Source organism: Panthera tigris, chromosome A2 (genome assembly GCF_018350195.1).
Source record: "Panthera tigris isolate Pti1 chromosome A2, P.tigris_Pti1_mat1.1, whole genome shotgun sequence".
Taxonomy (NCBI): domain Eukaryota; kingdom Metazoa; phylum Chordata; class Mammalia; order Carnivora; family Felidae; genus Panthera; species Panthera tigris.
In genome coordinates, this window is record NC_056661.1 from 132,864,821 (window position 1) to 132,884,905 (window position 20,085).

Here is a 20,085-nt window from a genome sequence, read left to right on the forward strand (position 1 = left end):
AATAGAAAAAGGTGCTGTGGGATAATATTAATAAGATTTCAAATGTTTTCTCTTGGGATAAAGAATTTTACCAAAAAAGGTAAATACATAAAATTCTAGGCTTTAGTGGGTTTCTCCATGGTTGTGAATTTTAGATCAATTAAAAAGATAATCTGTTCACTAGCTTATGATAATTTAAGAAAATACTGATATAAACTTACCATTTCAAAATCTACATTAGAATTTCATGACATACTAAATTATAACAATATCCCTTGTTTTTACCTTTTATAACTTTTATTACCAATCTTCACTAAATTATTAAAAACAAAGGTCTTCTTTTCATATCTGTCCAGAGAAAATCTACAAAACTGTTTCCATTCCATATTAGAAATATACTCAAATTATATACCTCACTTTGTTGAAAACTCAGTAAAGCAGGGGGAATTAAAAAAATAATAAACCATCCTCCAATACAGAAATACAGGGAACTTTTCTTTTTCATTTTTTTCCTGTGCTCAGTGTTAGCCTTAACCAGTGCCCAATTCCTTCCCCATCATGACCTCAACCTCCTGCCCCCATCTCTTAGTACCTAAGATTGGCTTTGTCTGTTCTTAACATTGAAATAGCACCTTAATATTATTAGACAGATTTATTTAATAAAAACCACATTATTCTAAATGGCATTCCCCCTTTTAGAAGTTTAAACAATATGCCAGAAATTTACCCCAGCATTGACCTTGCTTTCTTTAGTAGAGTACAAGCTTTCAATAAAACACTCTGACAGTCAACAGCAAAAAGCTGTTTGCCTCACCTGAATATACAACAAGGATAAGTATCCTTGTGCTACTCTACATGAACACATTTATATAAGCACATACACTTTGGGGGTTGTTGGTTAGTACAAAAACATATATTCCAAATGTTCCTCACATTCAAATCCAGGTAGTTACGGTACGTTTTGATCTTTGAAAAAGTGCTCAAAAGTTTGAATCTATTTGTGGGCTTGCTTCATGTATTATATCCAGTTAAAATTTAATACAAACTGACTTTTCCCCCTGTATGTAGCCACTCTCCAACTGCTATCAGTCAGCAGGAGCTCTGGATATACAGACTCGTGTTAACGGTGGCCTCTAGAAGGATACGATTTCTAGCCCATTCATTCTATTACAGAAAAGCCCAGATTGTATTTCAAACAAAAATAAAAGCTTCTATGGAGGTGATCCTTTATTCCCCACCTTTACTACTTACTAGCACAAGTAATCAATCAAAAAGGGAAATGGATAATTCAATTTTAGATATGTAACTAAAATGTGTTCCAACAAAGAACATATATGCTTCTATTCTGGAGAAATATGGGAATAGGTGGGTGGGAACTTATGAAATCTCCTTCAAAGAAAGCCTATGAAAGTAAGAGATGACTTTAACATTTTTCCCTCTAGTGAATGGATTATATAATATCTAAGTTTCTCCTGGGCATATATTTAGTTCACGAACTTAGTCTATTATATTTGATGTCAAGATGGCTTAAAATGATTTTGCATTCTTGCCCACTTGCTAACAGCCTACCAACCTTTCAAGACTCAGCACAAATAACATTTTACTTTGACACTTTCACTGAATCCACCTATCACATTTAGGAATTCTTCTGTAAATCTGTTTTCAAAGCAGTGTTTCCTAAACTTCAGTATCTTACTTTGTGGTCATGCACAGTATCCAGTATGTACCTGTGAACATATTGAGCATGCAAAATAGAAATGTTTGCTAAGTATTTTAAAATGAAAATTTCCACTCATTGAAAGTTAAGTTCCATCTTATGCCACCCCCCTATGAAACTTACCTTACGAACCCAGCCAAAATGGTTTTTCTTCTCTGAGTTCTTTGTTACATATCTAATTCATTTGGTGTTCCCTTGTAGTTTCTACCAATAGGAATGAAAATTTTTGAAATGCAGGAAGAATCTAGCATAGTCTAGCATCTAGTCCACTGCTTGTGGTAATGGTTGATTGCACTGAGTAGAGATTCACCAAAATTTCTTGAGTAAATTCTAGCTATTCTGGCCTAATACTAGATAGCTTTAGATTTTTTAACTTAATTCTGGTGTCAGACTAAAGTCTTTTTTATCCTTGATTACTAGTGACCAGCTAAGTACATCAACAACTACAATATGCTTCATCCAGGGGAAAATCCTCTTTCCAATTCACATTTTCTCTAAAAATTCATAATGCCCCTATTGTATTCATTTAATAGGTGCTTCCAATGTGAAGTTTAAGGTATGCCCTCTTCCAGATGTCAAAACTTCTAATAAACTAGCCAAAACCTTAAAGCAGAATAACAAGGAAATACAGATTGTAGTTTATTTTGGAGGAATTGCCATTAGCCTGACTACAAGGCTAATCTTCAAACATGACTCCAGAGGAAAGGTCAGCAGCATGAACTCAAGCAGGAATGGTTGTTAATAGATGAATGCAATGATGAGGGCTCTCGGGGGTGGGTCAGCTCAGTGACTTCTGACCACCTCCAAAACACAAGCTGTGAAAACACAAGCATTCCTTCATTTTACTTATCATTTGGATCCTAAGCTCCGATTCACTTTTTTCAAAACTTATTTTGGAGCCAACAGCAATTGGTAAGTGAAAGGCTACCTGGGGCTGATTGTCATCAGCAGCAGGGCCCCACATCGAGGAGAATTATTGCTCTTGTTCACAAGAGTATGTTTATAATACATCTGAAATTGACTGGCAGAGGGTCTTTGAGGAGACTGTGGAGCAAGGGTCGAAAGAGGTAAGAATATGGCTTGAAAAAGACACTTTAGTGATTTAGAAAGTTCTCTGGGGGAATACTTTCCCTCTCTATTCATTCTTTATCAACTCAGTTTTATTTAGTATTTGTGTATGAAGTTAAAATTTGCTTTCTAGTGTTTTCTTCCATCCAAATAACCAAATGCAAAGTCTAGATGGTTATTAACAGTAGATCACATACTTTGCATTTACTACCCACTTAGTCACCTAAGAACAACGTGACTCAGACACCTGGACTCCATTTGTTAGCCCTTCCCAAGCCACTGTCTGACCAGGCCTGAGTAGTGAGATGCAGTGGGCACTGGCAGACTCGGTTTTGCTGTTCCTCAACGACTAACTGTGTGACCTTGGGAAGGACATTTACCTTCTCTGAGCTTGAGTGGTAGTACTAGAAGCGATGGGTGTGACAAATATTGAAGTACAGGTGCCACAAATCACATTTAACTACTACTTTTAAAATATTCGCATCAAATAGCATCTTCACAATAGACTTTTTTTTTTTGATTCTCATGATGTGGACACTTACAAATGATTCTGTAGGAAAATCCTGTGGTTTTACTTAACAAAAGTGAAGATTACATATCGTTCAACATATCATCACAAGGCTCTTTCTATTTAAAGGGGCCAAAGTCTAGATATAACTTGTAGCCCCGTGGAATTCTACGCCTGAGAACAAAGGGTAATTTCTGCTCAGCAATCCTCAGTGGGTATGTAAATGAATGCTGCTGAAATATTCAGAAGCTGATACCAATACAAAGTGAAGTGTAATAATCTAAATGTGCCATTGCCTTCCCCTGCTACTAATTACTTGCTTTAGGCTTTTTTCAACACTGTTTTGTCTCCTTGCCTTTTCTGTACAGACTGAATGGACAACCCAACTGTATAGGATCACTAGAATTTCTTACCACAACTTTCAAGGATTGTCTTTATTTTACTGCCCTGGCTGTACCAGTTAGCAGAGTTGGTTCAAATGCAAAAAGGCTGGAGTCACAATTTATAGGGGCTAAATTATTCTTTGTTCCACGGAAACAGAAATGACTCTGAAAATGGGGAAAATATTCACTGGTTAAAAGAAAGATCAAAACCAGTGCACCTCAGAAGGTATGTCTATCCAAAGGCTAACAGTTGGTGCCATTTTTGGATAGAACAACAGCTCACTGGTAACATAATGCCATTCTCTTAAACAAAACTCTCAATATAATGTATGGACCTATGCTTTGTTTATACTTTCTATCTAGCCCCTTAAGAAAGTGTCCCCTCCTTACAGGAGTACTGATGCATAGGGCACTTGTACCCCAATGTTTATAGCAGCATTCTCAACAATAGCCAAATTATGGAAAGAGCCTAAATGTACATCAACTGATGAATGGATAAAGAAATTGTGGTTTATATACACAATGGAGTACTATGTGGCAATGAGAAAGAATGAAATATGGCCCTTCGTAGCAACGTGGATGGAACTGGAGAGTGTGATGCTAAGTGAAATAAGCCATACAGAGAAAGACAGATACCATATGTTTTCACTCTTAATGTGGATCCTGAGAAACTTAACAAAAACCCATGGGGGAGGGGAAGGAAAAAAAAAAAAAAAAGAGGTTAGAGTGGGAGAGAGCCAAAGCATAAGAGACTCTTAAAAACCGAGAACAAACTGAGGGTTGATGGGGGGTGGGAGGGTGGGGAGGGTGGGTGATGGGTATTGAGGAGGGCACCTTTTGGGATGAGCACTGGGTGTTGTATGGAACCCAATTTGACAATAAATTTCATATATTGAAAAAAAAAAAAAAAAGAAAGTGCGAATTATGGAAAAAAAAAAAAGAAAGTGTCCCCTCCTTAAGGATGGAGTCCCAAGAGAATCTCTCCAAGAGAACCTATTCCAGAGCACTCCCTCCCATTCAGCATGTGACATATTCAGCACTTTGCTCCTCTAATTCTCCAGTTCCCATCAGCCACAGGCTGCCACTTTTTATCTAACAGTCCAACTGCTATTGATTTGCTGAAAGTTTTGAGAACACATAATGAAACTGAACTGTCTCAAGTCAATGCAATGAAACTTGGTGGTATTTTCACTTTACACAAAATAATTCTATTGTTAATTACAGCCACTCTGCCCCCATCCTTGTTTCCTCACACGGACTCAGATTTATTGATTAAACTGAAAGACAAATCCAAAGGATACTTACATTGCTTACTCAAAGACAGCCTCTCCTTTTGGACACAAAGGCCTTGTGTCTAGCAAAAGCTTGATGGCTAGCTTTCCCTTCCATCAGAACAAGCTCTGTCCTTAAGAAACTCTTCAGGATCTCTTGAAAACTGGTTCCCTATATGCCCACTCCTCTGACACTAACTGAATAGGCGTAAACCCAGAAGCTGATTCAGCTTATGCTTGACCCATACTTGGAGCCACTAATCATTAACCTTAGAAAAACTGACAATGATTTTCCTGTTACTTACTTTATAGTATTTAATACTATTTTTATTTCAAAATAATCCTTTTTCAAATGACTCACTACTTAAAACTGATGATAGCAGATGTGGATATGGAGAGGTATCAAAAATCCAGAGCCATCAACCCAACTTACTCTTTCCCTTGGAAACATCTCCCTTTCAATTCAAGAAAAATGACTTGAACACTGCACTAAATAATTCTACTCGTGGAATCACATTCTCTAAATTATACATGAGTGTCAGGACTCAGGAGAATTAAAAGAATACATAAAGTCTGGGTAGACACCTAAATATTACTATTGATTCATAATTTTTATGACTAATGATACAATATAGAATTTTACTAATATTATTAATAAATTGTACCTTGAACACTTACTATGTTTGCAACTGTGCTAAGCACATTAAGTACTTTTTCTCATTTAATCCTCACAACTAACAATTCATAAGTGTTATTATCTTCATTTTATAATACTTAAATTCTTTGAAACTGTTCTCACATCAGTAAATTAGACATGGTAATAAATGATACTCATCTTATGGGACCATTTTTAAATGATTGAGATTATATATGAAACACTTCACATGAAAGAGATGTTCAATATACAGTATATCTTTCTTTCTTCAGGAATATCAACACATATAGATAGATGTCCTTGACCTCTCCCATTACTATAGATGAATTCCTCCTAAAAATACATAACTTGGTCAAAAAAAACAACTTTTTTATGATAAAAATGAAATAGAATTAACTCCAGGGAACATGAGGTATTAGTCTCCCCTGATAAACTGCTCAAACTAAAACTCAACTCCAAAAACACCTGATTATCATACTGTAGATTACAGAAAAGGAAAACAGATTTTCCTTTTTATATATATTTTTAAAAACAGGTGGTTTTTTTTGAGGTACAAATACCTTAAAGTTTATCTTTTTTTAGTGCATAGTTCTATCAATGTTGACAAACACATAGAGTCATGTAGCCATCACTAAAACCAAAATAAAAACAGTTTCAACCCCCCCCCCTCCAAATTTTCCAAGCCTCCTTATCCCTCACCATACCCAAAGCTCCTGGAAATTCTGATATGACTTTCTGCCTATAGTTTTGCCTTTGCAGAATGTCGTAACAGAATCATCACATATTATAAAGTAGCTTTTTGAATCTGGCTTCTTTCACCAAGTGCAAGGCATTGAGATTCATCCATGCAATTGCATGTACCAGTAGTTCATTCCTTTTAATTTTACATTTCACTGCATGGATGCAACAGAGTTTGTCCAGTTGAAAGACATTTTGATTTTTACAGTTTGGGACAATTATAAATAAAGCCATCAGACACTTTCACTTATAAGAATCTGTGTGAATACAAGTTTTCACATCTTACGTAAATATCTAGGACTGGAACTGCCAGAGTGTATAGTGAATGTAGATTTAACTGTATCAGAAACTGTCAAACTGCTTTCTATAGTGGCTGCACAATATTGCATTTGCACCAGCAATATATGAGAATTTCAGTTGTTTCACATCCTCAACAGTGCTTTTTAAGAGGCATTCTAACAGGTGGGTAGTGGTATCACAAGATGGCTTTAATTTGCATTTCATAAATTACATCCAACGTAAGCCTGATTGGTCAGTACCCCTGCTTCACCTGTTGTTTAATGCTTTTCACATCACACCTTCATGTCTTCTCATAATATGAGGTAATGTAAAATCTATTAAGATTATGTAAACCTTTGTTGGATAAACAAATATCCCACCACAGAACTCAACTACTCAACTGCTGCACCTCTGTATTTGAGTGTATATCTTTTACTATAAAATTGTGCCATTCTTTCCACATTGCCATGTAGTTTTCCTTTGATTTGTTTCATCTAGGAACATTATGTTTCCCCAAGTAGACTTCAGTCTTCAAAAAGACAGCAAATTAATGGTATCTGTATTAAAATGTATATTGTACTAAGTCAGTACAAATGCTTAGTACAAATGCTTGTGGAGTGAGTTACAAGCTTTAAGTCACAACTTTGTCTTGCCCTTCTCCAACCTAAATGTCACCACTTGCAGAAGATTGAAACTAAACAGAAAAGAATACAGAAGAGGAAGTGTTAAGAGCATGAAAACATTTGAGACCCTATATAGGAACTGGATAGAACTCTAAAGAAAGCTGAAGAGAAAATGCAAGGTGAAGTATTATACAAAGTAAATAAAGATGGCAAAATAAGGAGTATTAAAAAAAATAAGCAACAGGAATATTGAAAAATATAAGAAAAGGAAACAATTCATCATAAAACTGGGTAGGACTAAAGAATAAAAATATATGCCAAAAAATACACATAAATCTATTTTGTTGATAATATTTAGTTCTCTTGGTCTATAAGTTAAATATTTTTAAGTTAAATCAACCTTTTTGATTGAGAGGTAGAATGATGGATGAGTAATATACTATTTGATATATTTCTGGTAATAATATCTGAACAGATATTTTCCTATTAACGAAAATTGGAATAGTATAGACTCTGAAACAGTCAAGATTCTATGATGTAAGTAGGACTGGAGAGAAATTGAGGAGGACCTAGTGTTCCCCTGATAACCATCATCCTAATACTATGGTTTTAAATATTACTAAATACTGACAACAACCCAACCACTACTCTGAACTCTGAATTCAACAACTCATTCAGTATTTCCATTTGAATATTTGATAGCATGTCAAATTTTGTCACGGTCAAAACAGAATGATATTCAAGCTGTTCACATCCACTCTACCACCAGTTTCTTCCAACCCAATAAATGGCAATTCCAGTCTTCCATTTGCCAAAACCTTAGAGTCATTCTTTACTCCTTTTTCTTACATGCCACTTCAATCTATCAACAAATCCAAACATCTACACCTTTAAAATACACCCAGAATCCAGCATCCTACCATTTTTTAGTATAGTGGACATACAATGTTACATTAGTGTCAGATATATAACAGTGATTCAACTTCTCTATACCCAATGCTCTGTTCACAAGTGTAGCTACCAAATGTCTACTTCTTATTACAAGAGTCGAAACTACCATCCCCTCTTATCTGAATGATTGCAATGACCTTCTCACTGCTTTCTCTAATCTCACACTTGTTTATCTGGGCTTATGTCTAGCCCTCTCTTACCAACAATCCCTGCCTGGCTCACTTTTTTCTAGACACACTGCCCTCCTTTCTCTCCTGGCAACACACCAAACAAACTTCCCTCATAGGACCTTAGTACTTTTTTCTCACTCTCTCTGAAATTTCTTCCCCCAGATGTATACATGCTCCTGTCCATACTTCTTTTCAATCTCTGCTCAAAGGACACCTCCTCCTCTGAAAGGCTTTCCCTGACCATTCTGCAGAAAGAGCACCCTTTTGCTTTTCTTTATCCAAATTATTTTGGTTTACTTAAGTTCACTTGTCACCACCTAACATTTTATGTATTTGTTTGTTTACTGTTTATTCTATCAATCTTTGGGTACCCCAAATAGAACCTAAGCTCCATGAGGTATACAGCCTATTTTGTTCACTAATGAATCTCCAGTACCCAGAAAAATGAGTGGTTCATAGAATGTGGCAATATGTATTTGTTAAATTAATGAATGAATGAATGATTTAGGAGCTTGAAGTAAGGTCACAGCAAGTAGTAGAGCAGGCATATGAACCCAGCACTTTGATTCCACATCAGTGCTCTTAACCACTCTGCTCTACTGATCCAGGGAAACTACTGGAATGATTAAAAGACAATTTAAGGGTGCCTGGGTGGCTCAGTCAGTTGACTGCCTAACTCTTGATTTTGGCTCAGATCATGATCTCACGGTTTGTGGGATCAAACCCCACATGGGCTCTGCAGTGAAAGCACAGAGCCTACTTGGGATCTCCTCTCTCTCTCTCTCTCTCTCTCTCTCTCCTCTCTGCCTCTCCCCTGCTCGCATTCTCTCTCCCAAAAAATAAAAACATTTAAAAATTAAATCAATAAAAGACATAATTTAGAAAATTTTCCACCATTGCTTTTGATACAAAGTAATTACTAAATAAATGACAAATATGTTTTCATTACCAGAACTTTCTCAACTTCAACACCTTCAATGATGGGTAAAAAAAATTTTAAAAAATGATGAAATCTCTCAACAGTCATTGTTTAAATATTCAACTTGAAACCTACTTGGTATTTGGCATGGTAGAGGATAAATGATGTGACTGTCCCCCAAATTTGAGTAAAATTGGGCCTCTACCAGTTGTTATCCACATGTATATAATGTCCCCTTTCTCCTGACTCTGTGGCCAATTTGACTTCCCTTCTAAAATTCAGAATAAAAAAAGAAGGCAGAGTTAAAGGGAGTACAAGTTAGAGAATAGCATGAAGACAGATTGTCCCACATATAAATATCCCACATATCTCACCTATACTACCTATACAACCTATATGTTGCCATTATTTGAACAAGCAAACTTCAGATTACCTTGGCTTGACTTGAAGGTTAAACAAAATTATATGTCCAGAGCCAGGACAATGTTGTCTTCAGTTCTGCCCCTTCCTCAGTATTCCACATCTTTCTTCATCCACTCTGAGTGTTTAGTGGGGTCTAGTCAAAGTCAGCAACAGATGGACATCTGGAATTTTGTAGAAGTATTAACAATATGTGAGTTTTAATACATAAGGAATTTTGTGAAATAAAACTAAATTTATTTTGACTCGTACTTATCTACAACCTTGGAAACCCCAGAGTAAAGCAATGGTCTTATAATGTGTGTGCAGAACTCCTAAGGTTGGTATAGGTGATACACTGCGTAGACGAGAAAATATTAGCACTACTGTGTGTTTTTATTTTTGTCTAATAAAAAAGAAACCGTCATGATAATAATCATGTTTTATAGCAATATATACAATTTATAAATAAACATATTAGAGTGTGGTAAAATTATTTACTTATAGAATTCTAGAATTAGAACAAATTCAACTATATTCCCTTCTCTTGCCTAACAGATTACCGCAAACTTAACAGCTTAAAACAACACACATTCATTAAATATATGGCTTCCATGGGTCATGAGTACTGGCATGGTTAGGTTTGTCTTCATCTGGAGCCTCAACTAGAAAAACAAGCTGCTTCCAAGCTCATCTAAAGCTATTGGAATCATTTATTTCCTTGCAGTTATATGACTGAGGGTTTCAAATCCTAGAAGCCTTCCTAACATGTGGCTCTCTCCATAGGCAGTTCACAATATGTCTGTTTCTTCTTCATAGCTGTAAGGAAGCAAAACTTGCTTCCAATATACCATATGGATGAATAATTCCATCTGGAGAGGTGGGGCTTTTTTCATTTTTAAATTCTAAAATGTGTCTATTTGGCATGTGTATTATTTTAGGCTTTTTTTTTTTTTTAATTTAAGTTCTATGCCTAACCTGGGGTTTAAACTCATGACCCTGAGATCAAGAGTTGCATGCTCCACCAATTTAGCCAGCCATGCACTCCTAGGTTGACCATTTTTTAAGAAACAGAAGACAAGAACCTTCCCTTTGTCTTCCCCTTAACTACCTAAAAGAATTTAGATGGGTCTGTTTTAGGATGGGTAAATCACCATAGGTTATACAGATGAACGAGGTAGAATATGAATGAGGGATGGTTACCAATAGGAATTTAGCAAAGTCCGTTTATCAAAATTTTTCTCTTTGTCCTTTAATTTGAGTAAACATTTGTTTACCAAACATTGACTCATTTTCATCTGCCTGTGAACTGCTTTCCTTCTCTTTGATGTTCCACATCCTTATCCCCCTTCTCCTTGGTCCAGAATGACATATATACTTTATTTTGCCTGTCTTCATAATCTCATGTTTATGTGGATTCCCTGTATGTACATAATTAGATTTGATTTTCTCTTGCTAATCTCTGACATGTCAATTTAATTCTTAGACTAGCCAAAAGAATCTTGAAGAGTAAAGAAAAATTTTTTCCTCCCCAACATAGCCAAAGGAGAATTTCTCTGATTCTAGCCTACAAAGGCAAAGTCATATGGTCAAATGTAATCACAAGAGTGATAACCCATCATCTTTGCCATATTCTATTATTTAGGAGCAAGTTACAGATTTCACTGATGTTCAAGGGAAGATGACTATATAAGGCTATGGCTCATTGGGCGTCACTTCAGGGTATGTCTTTCACAAAGACCATTCTTTCAAAGGAAATCTAAAAATATTTTTAGCTTCAAAACACCAAGATTAATTTTAATTTTTTTAAAACCTAGCTAGGGGCACCTGGGTGGCTCAGTCGGTTAAGCGTCCGACTTCGGCTCAAGTCGTGATCTCACAGCTCATGAGTTCAAGCCCCACATCGGGCTCTGTGCTGACAGCTCAGGGCCTGGAGCTTGCTTCGGATTCTGTGTCTTCCTCTCTCTCTGCCCTTCCCTGACTCGTGCTGTGTCTCTCTCTCTCTCTCTCAAAAATAAATAAACATCAAAAAAAATTTTTTAAACCTAGCTAAAATATGTCTTTCCCCATAGAAAATTTATTTCATCAACCCAGGCCAACTCTAGTCATTTTCTACATTGGATTTCTTCAACAATTAAGTCTATGTTCAGACTATATTAGTTGTACTAGTTAACGAATGCTAACAAGCGTGTTTATAAAGTTTTGAGTCTCTAGTATATACACAACTTAATGACATGAATGTCTATTTCTCCTGTAAATAACATTGTCAGAGAGGACATTATTCATCCTCCCCTCCTATGCTCACATACTCCCAGTCTAAAAATGGCAATTCCACATCTTGTGTTGTAAGACAAAACTGAGACAAAGGGGCCATGTATCGTGGTCGAAACACAAAGCAGTAGTCACTGACAGAGTAAGGATTAGACTTCAACATTTGCAATCCTTTATCCTTTGTTCATTCCATTAGGTCTTACTGTTTCCAATTAACTAGAAGAAATCTTTAAAGGAAGAAATGATCTTCAAAATAAAAATGAAAGCCTTAAGAATGCAGTCAGCACTAAAAGCTTCCAATGTACCATCTGGATGAATAATTCCAGCTGGAGAGGTGGGGCTTTTTTCATTTTTAAATTTTCAGGGCAGGTCATTAGATCACTTCCCTTTGTACAATTGTGCATTAAAGAGTCTAGCTCCCCTGGACCAGAATTCTCAAGAGAACAGGAAATCAAGCTCAGTTTACAAGTCAGTTCTATATAGACGCCTAAGCCTCAGAAGCAACTCTTTCAAGTGGATTCATTATTTGTTTTCAATATACTCTTAACAAGTTAAAAAATAAATTTCAATTTATGTATTAATGCAGTTTGACTATAATTAATCCAATATGACTCAATTTGTTTGACAACAAAAGCAAATGAATTAATTATATTCCATCAATTTCTTGACCTTTTTTCTTCATATACTTGGTGGGAAAAACACATGTTGAAAAAATAATAAATGTATGCTACAGATAGGGATGGCTTGTAACATGCCCAAGCAAAGAACGTAAGAACAATTTACTGAATATGGTCCCTTTCCCAGGACAAAAACAGATGATTGCAAATGCTATGAGAACATATTTCTGAGGCTTCAATAAAATATCCACATTACTCAAGAAAAATAGTAAAAGTTCTATCACTGCCTCTGTAGAAGATTCTATGTCCCCAGTCACTGAACTCTGATATCCACAAACATCTGCCTCTACTCCAGCAGGTAGTTTCTCTCTGTTGTATGCAAGCAGCATGATATAAGGTAGGCTGTGGGAACACAGGGATAGTCTGAACACTAGTAGGTGCTGATCAGTGAGAAAACAGTGAAATTCTTTACCTCCTTCCTCTTGTGTAGATAACAGCCATACAAAGATAACAGCAATATTAGCTTTTGTTACAGGCAAATCTCTGACCTGCTGTTGACACTTTTGGGTTTGTTTTAAAACTTTTCATCATTTCAATTCATATAAAGCAAAGAATAAAAAAGGAAGTTTGCCATTTCTCATTTGATCAGTTATCCAAGAACAAAGTGAATTTCTTCAATATTGTAAGGTTCACATGGTGAACACTAAGAGATCTTTTCAGGGAAACAGAATGTTGGTTAAATCTTTTGTTATATTATGAGCACATTTTAAAATAATACAAATGATCTTTAATCCTGATTTCATATAATTTCTAATAAATTCAAACATATATTTGTTCCTCATTGAATTTTAATGTCAGTATTTTATAAATGAAATAACAGTATTTTTCTAATTGGTTCTCAGCTGATTTTTTTTAATCATCAACTCTGTGATACATTTTGGGAGTTCAGTGTAGGGAGTACACACAGTGCATTCTTTTTTTTTTTTAAGTCCTCCTTAATGAATTCTTAATTACATTATTCAAAAGACCCATTATTCAGCATTCATCTCACTGCTAAATGAAAGTCTTTACCTGACATGTGAATGAAATGAGTCTAAATGCTTTCCATGCCACCTAGGGATTCTGAATAGACTTTTAGCTTCATGCAGCAATAGGCTTCATTTCTGTTTTAAATTTGTATGGATTGTTTTAGAGATGGGAAGCTTTGCAAGTCTACCAGTCTGAGCAGCATCTAACTTCCATTGTGTTCTCAAACTTACCTCGGGCTAGAAAAACTGCAAACAAGGTCAAATGATATCTGAAAGTGGAAGAAATGCTATACAAGATGTGATAAACCCTGTAAAGATTTTAGATGAATGTCTACATTACTTAAAACACTGACTAATTTCAGATGAGGACAGTAAACTTCCTAAGACCTCCTTGTAAACTTCCCTTATCATTTCTCATCAGTAAAAGAAAGCGCTTAGTAGCAAGAGGAATTAAAAGACCCTTCAACAGATAACAAGATCTTTTCTTTTTTTAAACCCACTTCCATTTCTTTCAACAGACTACTGCATAATGGTGGAGTTAAGAAAAAGTGTCAGGCTTTATGTGCCTCTTACAGTCGTATCTATAAAATGAACTTATCAAGCAGTCCTCATGTCTGCAAATGATACCCCAAGAATGTATCTACCAAAAAGATAAGCTGGAATATGCAATATTTCTGACTGGGCTCTAGAACTCCCTCTAGTTCTACAGAATATAAGCAGACCTGTTGGAGATTGTAAGTTCAGTGAAAGCAAAGTTTATACTCTAAATAATTATAAGCAACAGACTCAGAATCTTTATTCTCCCTGCTTCTGACACCAGCTTCAGAAAAGAAATTAGCCAGGTGCCTGGGTGGCTCAGTAGGTTAAGTGTCCAACTCTCGATTTCAGATCAGGTCATGATCTCAAGGTAGGTCATGAGATAGAGCCCTGTGTCAGGCTCAGTGCTGGATGTGGAGCCTGCTTAAGATTCTCTCTCTCCCTCTCTTTCTGCCCCTCCCTTGCTTACACTCTCTCTCTCAAAATGAAAATAAAAATAAAAATAAGATGATTAAAAACATTAATGAAATCTTTTGGATCCTCAAGGCCATCTAAAAATATCATTCTTAGAGAAAGCCTAAGTTAACAGTTTATGATTCAGGACTTTCTTTGTAGATAGAAGGATGTCTGGGAAGAAAAGCACTACACTTCTCTTCCATGAGCGTTTTTATAATAACTACCACTGTAGTCAAAATTGTAGAACAAATTGTTCTACAATTGCTGCATGGAGTGAAGAAAGTACACAGAGAAGAAATGTCAACATCAAATTACTGCAAACACAGGACAGTTGCCCTATCTTCAGGGGAAAACATATTTTAATGTTACCATATTAACTGAAAATCTTATCAACAATAAATATACACATTTTAAAGTCAATGTCCACCAATTTTAAAGAACAGAAAAAAATGGCATTCTATAACAAAATGATGAAATGTGTCAAAGAAATGGATTATCATTAATTCTGTAAAAGTCAAGTGGAGAAAATGTACTTCTTCCTATTTTTGACTAAAATCAAAATTTAAGATTTTAACTAAGATTATCAAAACTTAAGATTACTACATCCAAGGAGAGTCCAATCTTAAAAGATATTTCTGATTGGCCAGAGGTGATACTAAAGGTACAGCCTTGGAGTCACTGAGATTCCAATCCCTGCCTGATTGGAAAGGAGTGAAAAGGTTATGATCCGTAGAATCAACTTCATTGTACTTCGTGCTAGTAAAGAATGTCCATTTTAAACTGGTCAGGCATGAGTTAATAAAACACCTGGTGTTTTCTAACAGGAATTCAATACATCCTAGTTAAAAAAAAAAAAATCCAGCCTTTAGAACACATATGAACTATGAAAGGAAAGCCCACATTAATACTCTCCTCTGATGGGCAACATTTGCAAGTGCAGCTCATGGGTACTATAATCTCCCATGCTCATGCAATGAGTTGCAACAACTGGGCATCCTCTACTGAGGACCCCCAATCCATTCTAGCTTCTGGGGTAAGGAATGCTCAGAGCAAGTCAATGGAAGACTTCTGGTGTGAATAAAGCTAGAGAATTTGAAAATGAATCAAATGAGTTTAATCGTAACAACAAATATATGTAAAGATGCAACCAGCAGGTAACATAATAAAGCATCTAGGTGCTCTCAGCAACCAAGCCAATGAAACAAGGATCAGCACAAATCCTGTTTTCAAACTTGGTGCTGCATTTGTTAGGAAATAAGTTCCACGGTAAAAGATGTGATTCTCTGTCATAAGAGCCTCTTTCATTTTACAGAAGAAAACATAGATCAGACTTCTCTCCCAGGGAGGGCATGTCCCCACAGCCTGGCTAGACTGTTTTATGTCTTGCTGCCCCCATTCCAATGCAGGTGGAAAATAGACCTTAAAAGAAGCAGACAAAGAACTTGCCAAGCTTCCGCCCACGACATATGCACGTTTGTAGAAAATAAAAGGTATGTTTAGGGGGAAAATCGAGACTGTTTAAGTTAAGAGTGTGGAGGGAATGAGTAAGCCCTGGCTTGGTGCCTGACAGTTTACAAGGCCCTGCACAATTATTTTTTCAGCCGAAGTGCAAAAATCCATATTTGTCTCTGCTACTGCCAGGAAAAAATATCCTAGTATAGCTTATGAATAATATTCAAAAATGAACGAAGCACATCTATTTAATCAACTTGTTTCTGCTTATAGCTATGAAGGCCAATGTTACTTAAAATCCCACTCAGAGCCACTGGTAAACATCAACTACGGTTTACCAGATGTACCTTACTACTTTAGAAATGTCATTTTATTATATTTAAACAAGGTAATTTGCAACCCCCTGCACCATTTATAGGTGTCTCTTTCTCAGTCCCTTTAAAAAGGAAATTCATTAAACAGGAACACAGTGTTTTTTATGTGACAATTTTATCAGTTTTTAACCAATCTATGCTGCACTTGAACCATTTGAGTGTTTACCTTCTAAGTATCTATTAGAGTAACTGCACTGAAGAATATTTTAACTCTCATACTAATAACAATTAATAGGATTAAGAAAATGAAACTCCTTTCATAAAAACATTCCTTCACAATAAGATTAACATTTTTCCCTTGTTAAAAATGACAGCTACTTTCTATGTGTTCTTTTTCCTTTCAATTAAATAATCCTTAGCATTTTATAGAGAGAAAGGTTTTTTGTTTGTTTTTTGTACTTTTTGTTTTCCCTAGTGAGCAAGCATTTAAACTTCCTCCTAATTTGGTAATACTGGCATAAAACATGCTAGTATAGTGCAAAATAACACTGAATCTTGTTTCCTATTTTGGTGACAATTATTCTGTATTAACATGCTTTGATATTTAGGATGGTTAAAAATGTTTTTCAAATGGGCTAAGTATGTTTAATTAAATGATTTTCCAGATAGTTTCTCGACCCTAATCCCACAACTCTGGGGTATTTACAATCCTTTAAAAATTTCTGCTATTTATTCTGAAGATTTTATGAAGTCATAAGGTAGGAGTGTGAGCTTCTCAGAGTCGTTAATGTGTTAGAGATGTACACTAGAGGTGATCCTTACAATTTAAACTTAAGAATTATCGATAGCTATAAAAGCACTCGTTCAAAACCACCTAACCTTCTTAGCTGGTTAAAACAGTATAATCCTCTCAGTTATTAGAAGACCTTTGAAGTGAAACACAGAAAGTCAGCCCTTCTGCCTGTTTTTAAAATTCTCCTTGACTACAGACTAAATCATAGGGCAGTGTGGGCTCAACCCCATCTGCATGGTGAGCAGCGAATTACTTTACTTGAACTTTGCTCTAGTCAGGACATTTTTGGGCTTATAAATCTTGAATTCATCTAAGTTCACCTTAAATTAGCCTTGCGAAAACACTCCAAACTCTAGTTGTCAGCCTAGTGGCTTTTGGCCAGATGCCACTCAGCAGCTGAAACACTGATTAATTGTCATCTTCTCTCTCTCTCTTTTTTGTCTTATATACAATTTTTAAGGAAAAAGAGTATGCAAGCTAGTATGATGTGAAGGATAATTCTAGCTGAATAATGGTACTGTTAGCAGGTACATTTTATATTTAAAATATACGTGATGAAAACAGAGGGCTAGGCAGCTTCACTGTGTATACAAAAATGCCATCTACTGCACAAGGAATCTGGGGCTGGGCCAGAGGTTTGGCTAAGCCATGCCAAGATACAACAGATTTTTCAATTTTCCAGCAAATAGAAACAAAATACTAGTTTCAGAAGGTGTACTCAACAAACACTTCCAAATGTGTTTCTGATTTGTGGTCAGAATGTTTTTACTGCTGGTGCCCTGCACTTTTGAGACATTTATTTCCTAAAAGAAAGATTCCTTTCTATAAACCTCAACTGTCTGTTTTTCAAAGCAATTTAAAATCAAACACACAAATAAAATTCTTAACATATGGAAACCTTCATATAAGGCCTTACGTATTCAGAGTTAAAATTGTTTTATAAACTGTAATGCTTTACAGATGAAAATACAGAGAGGATGACTGTTTTTAGCACTAATGCTTTTTGACAGCGTTAAACCTTGTTTTAGTAATTGACATCAAAATGTTTGGTGGTTTTAAATGGACCATTAATAAAAATGGCATGTTTTAAGTTTTTTAGAAATTGTGCTTAATACTGTGAAGTGGGATAAAATTGCAAATGTAATACTGCATTTTTATTATTTAAAAAAAAATCCTTATAACAAAACAACTCCCGTTCTCCCTCATCTCTCCAGAGGAATTTCTGAATCTCAAAGGGGGAATCTCTTCTTCATCCATCCTCAGAATCTATAGAGAAATGAACCTTTTGGAAGTCCGTTTCCAAAAGAAAGTTTGTTCCCAGAACAAACAAAAGAAAGTTCCCAGTTTGGAAGAAGACAAAATAACAAAAGAAGAAAAAACAAAAACAACATTGACATTTTCTGCCACCAGGACTCTAGAAGGCAGCTGAATTCAATTGGATCCTATGAAACCAAGAAAATATAATTAAAGGTCACTACAATGAACTGGCAGTCCTATCAGAAGACCTGAATTTTGGTGCCACCTCTGTCATAAATCATATTGTGTTCAGGAAACCACTAAAACTTCTCTGAGCCTCAACCAACTTATCCACAAAATGGAAATAGTAATATTTACTCTGCCAAAGAAGAAACACTATTGGGTCAAGCTCATACTGTATGTGAAAAATCTTTGTATTTGAAAGCACAATTATTCAATTCCATTTAATTCAACAAGCATCTACTGAGTACTGATTAGTTCTCATCCACAACGCATGGGAGAGAAGAAATAAACAGGAAAGTTACGAACCTCATCCTTGCGAAAATTTTAAAGAATAAATTGTTGGAAGGTAGAAAATGGAATGAAGTTGGGCTAGAGACCCACTTCGTTCAGAGAGGACAATTTGAAAAACAAAATGAGGGCAGGAAATAGTGTTTCTGGAACTTCAAGTGATCCAGCACTACAACATGAGGATCAATTGGTAAACAGAAACAAATATGTTTGGGCATACTGTCGTATGTGAAAGAACATTGTAAGAGGTTGCCATTCATCTGTCCATTCAACGAACATTTATTAATGCCTGTCATGAGATAGGAACTATACTGGTCAGTCAGTAAACAGAGGTGATATAGAGATACCTATAGGATAGGCTCTAACTTCACTGTACAAATAGTCCAGAGTAGGAGACCTCGGACCTGACTAAGCAGGAAACTGCAAAGTATAATTCACATTTTACAGAGACCACTCTGCCATCTACATAGGGGGTAGTTCCAGGGAATAAAAAATGGAGATTTATGTTACTGCAAGGGCCTTTCTTTCCAATGCCTCTGGGTCTTCCCTGTCCAGTTCCTCCTTGGTTCCTAAGCCTTTGATTACCTTAATAATAATAATGAAACAAATCTGCCATAGTGGATGTGATGAACACAACAAAGAGGATTTAATTTGGAAACGGGTAAAACTATTAGGTAGTTCTATAGGACACAGGGAAGACACAAAGTAGTTAAAAACCACTGGGTTATAGTTTGAAAAAAATTAAGTTAGAAATTGAGATATTGGGAAGTCAGAAATTTAGGGCTGAGTAGCTGTCATTCAAGTAAAGAATATTGAGAGTAGAAGAGATGAAAAATAAATATTTAAATGGTGTAAATAAATGAAAACAGTAACGCTGATTATCTTTAAAATTTTACCAGAAAAACACAGGATAATGGTGGAGACGGCGTTGAAGTTGGAAATGCGATTTGTGGGAGAACGCACAGCTCAGAAATTGGGGTTTCAGGCTGAGACCCAGACAGAAGTGTTTGCTTTCATTAAAAGAAGTATAAAAAAATGTCCCCGGGAATTTACATCAATCAATAAATACTGAGGTACTTTAGAGATACAAAAAGAGATACTACTCTCAAGGAGACTGCATTTTAATAGGACTGACAGATGTAACATGTTTTGTAAAAATATAAAATAGTTTCAAGTACTGTTAAGTAAAT

General features: G+C 35.7%; 1 long non-coding RNA gene across 1 annotated transcript in view; it reads left to right on the forward strand.

Moving 5' to 3' along the window:
• LOC102951881 overlaps nucleotides 1–19,871 on the forward strand; it is a 52,574-nt gene extending 32,703 nt beyond the window's left edge. The window contains exon 5 of the long non-coding RNA XR_006214526.1: nucleotides 19,795–19,871. This is a non-coding gene — a long non-coding RNA (uncharacterized LOC102951881). The remainder of the gene's footprint in view (nucleotides 1–19,794) is intronic.
• Nucleotides 19,872–20,085: the final 214 nt, after the last annotated feature.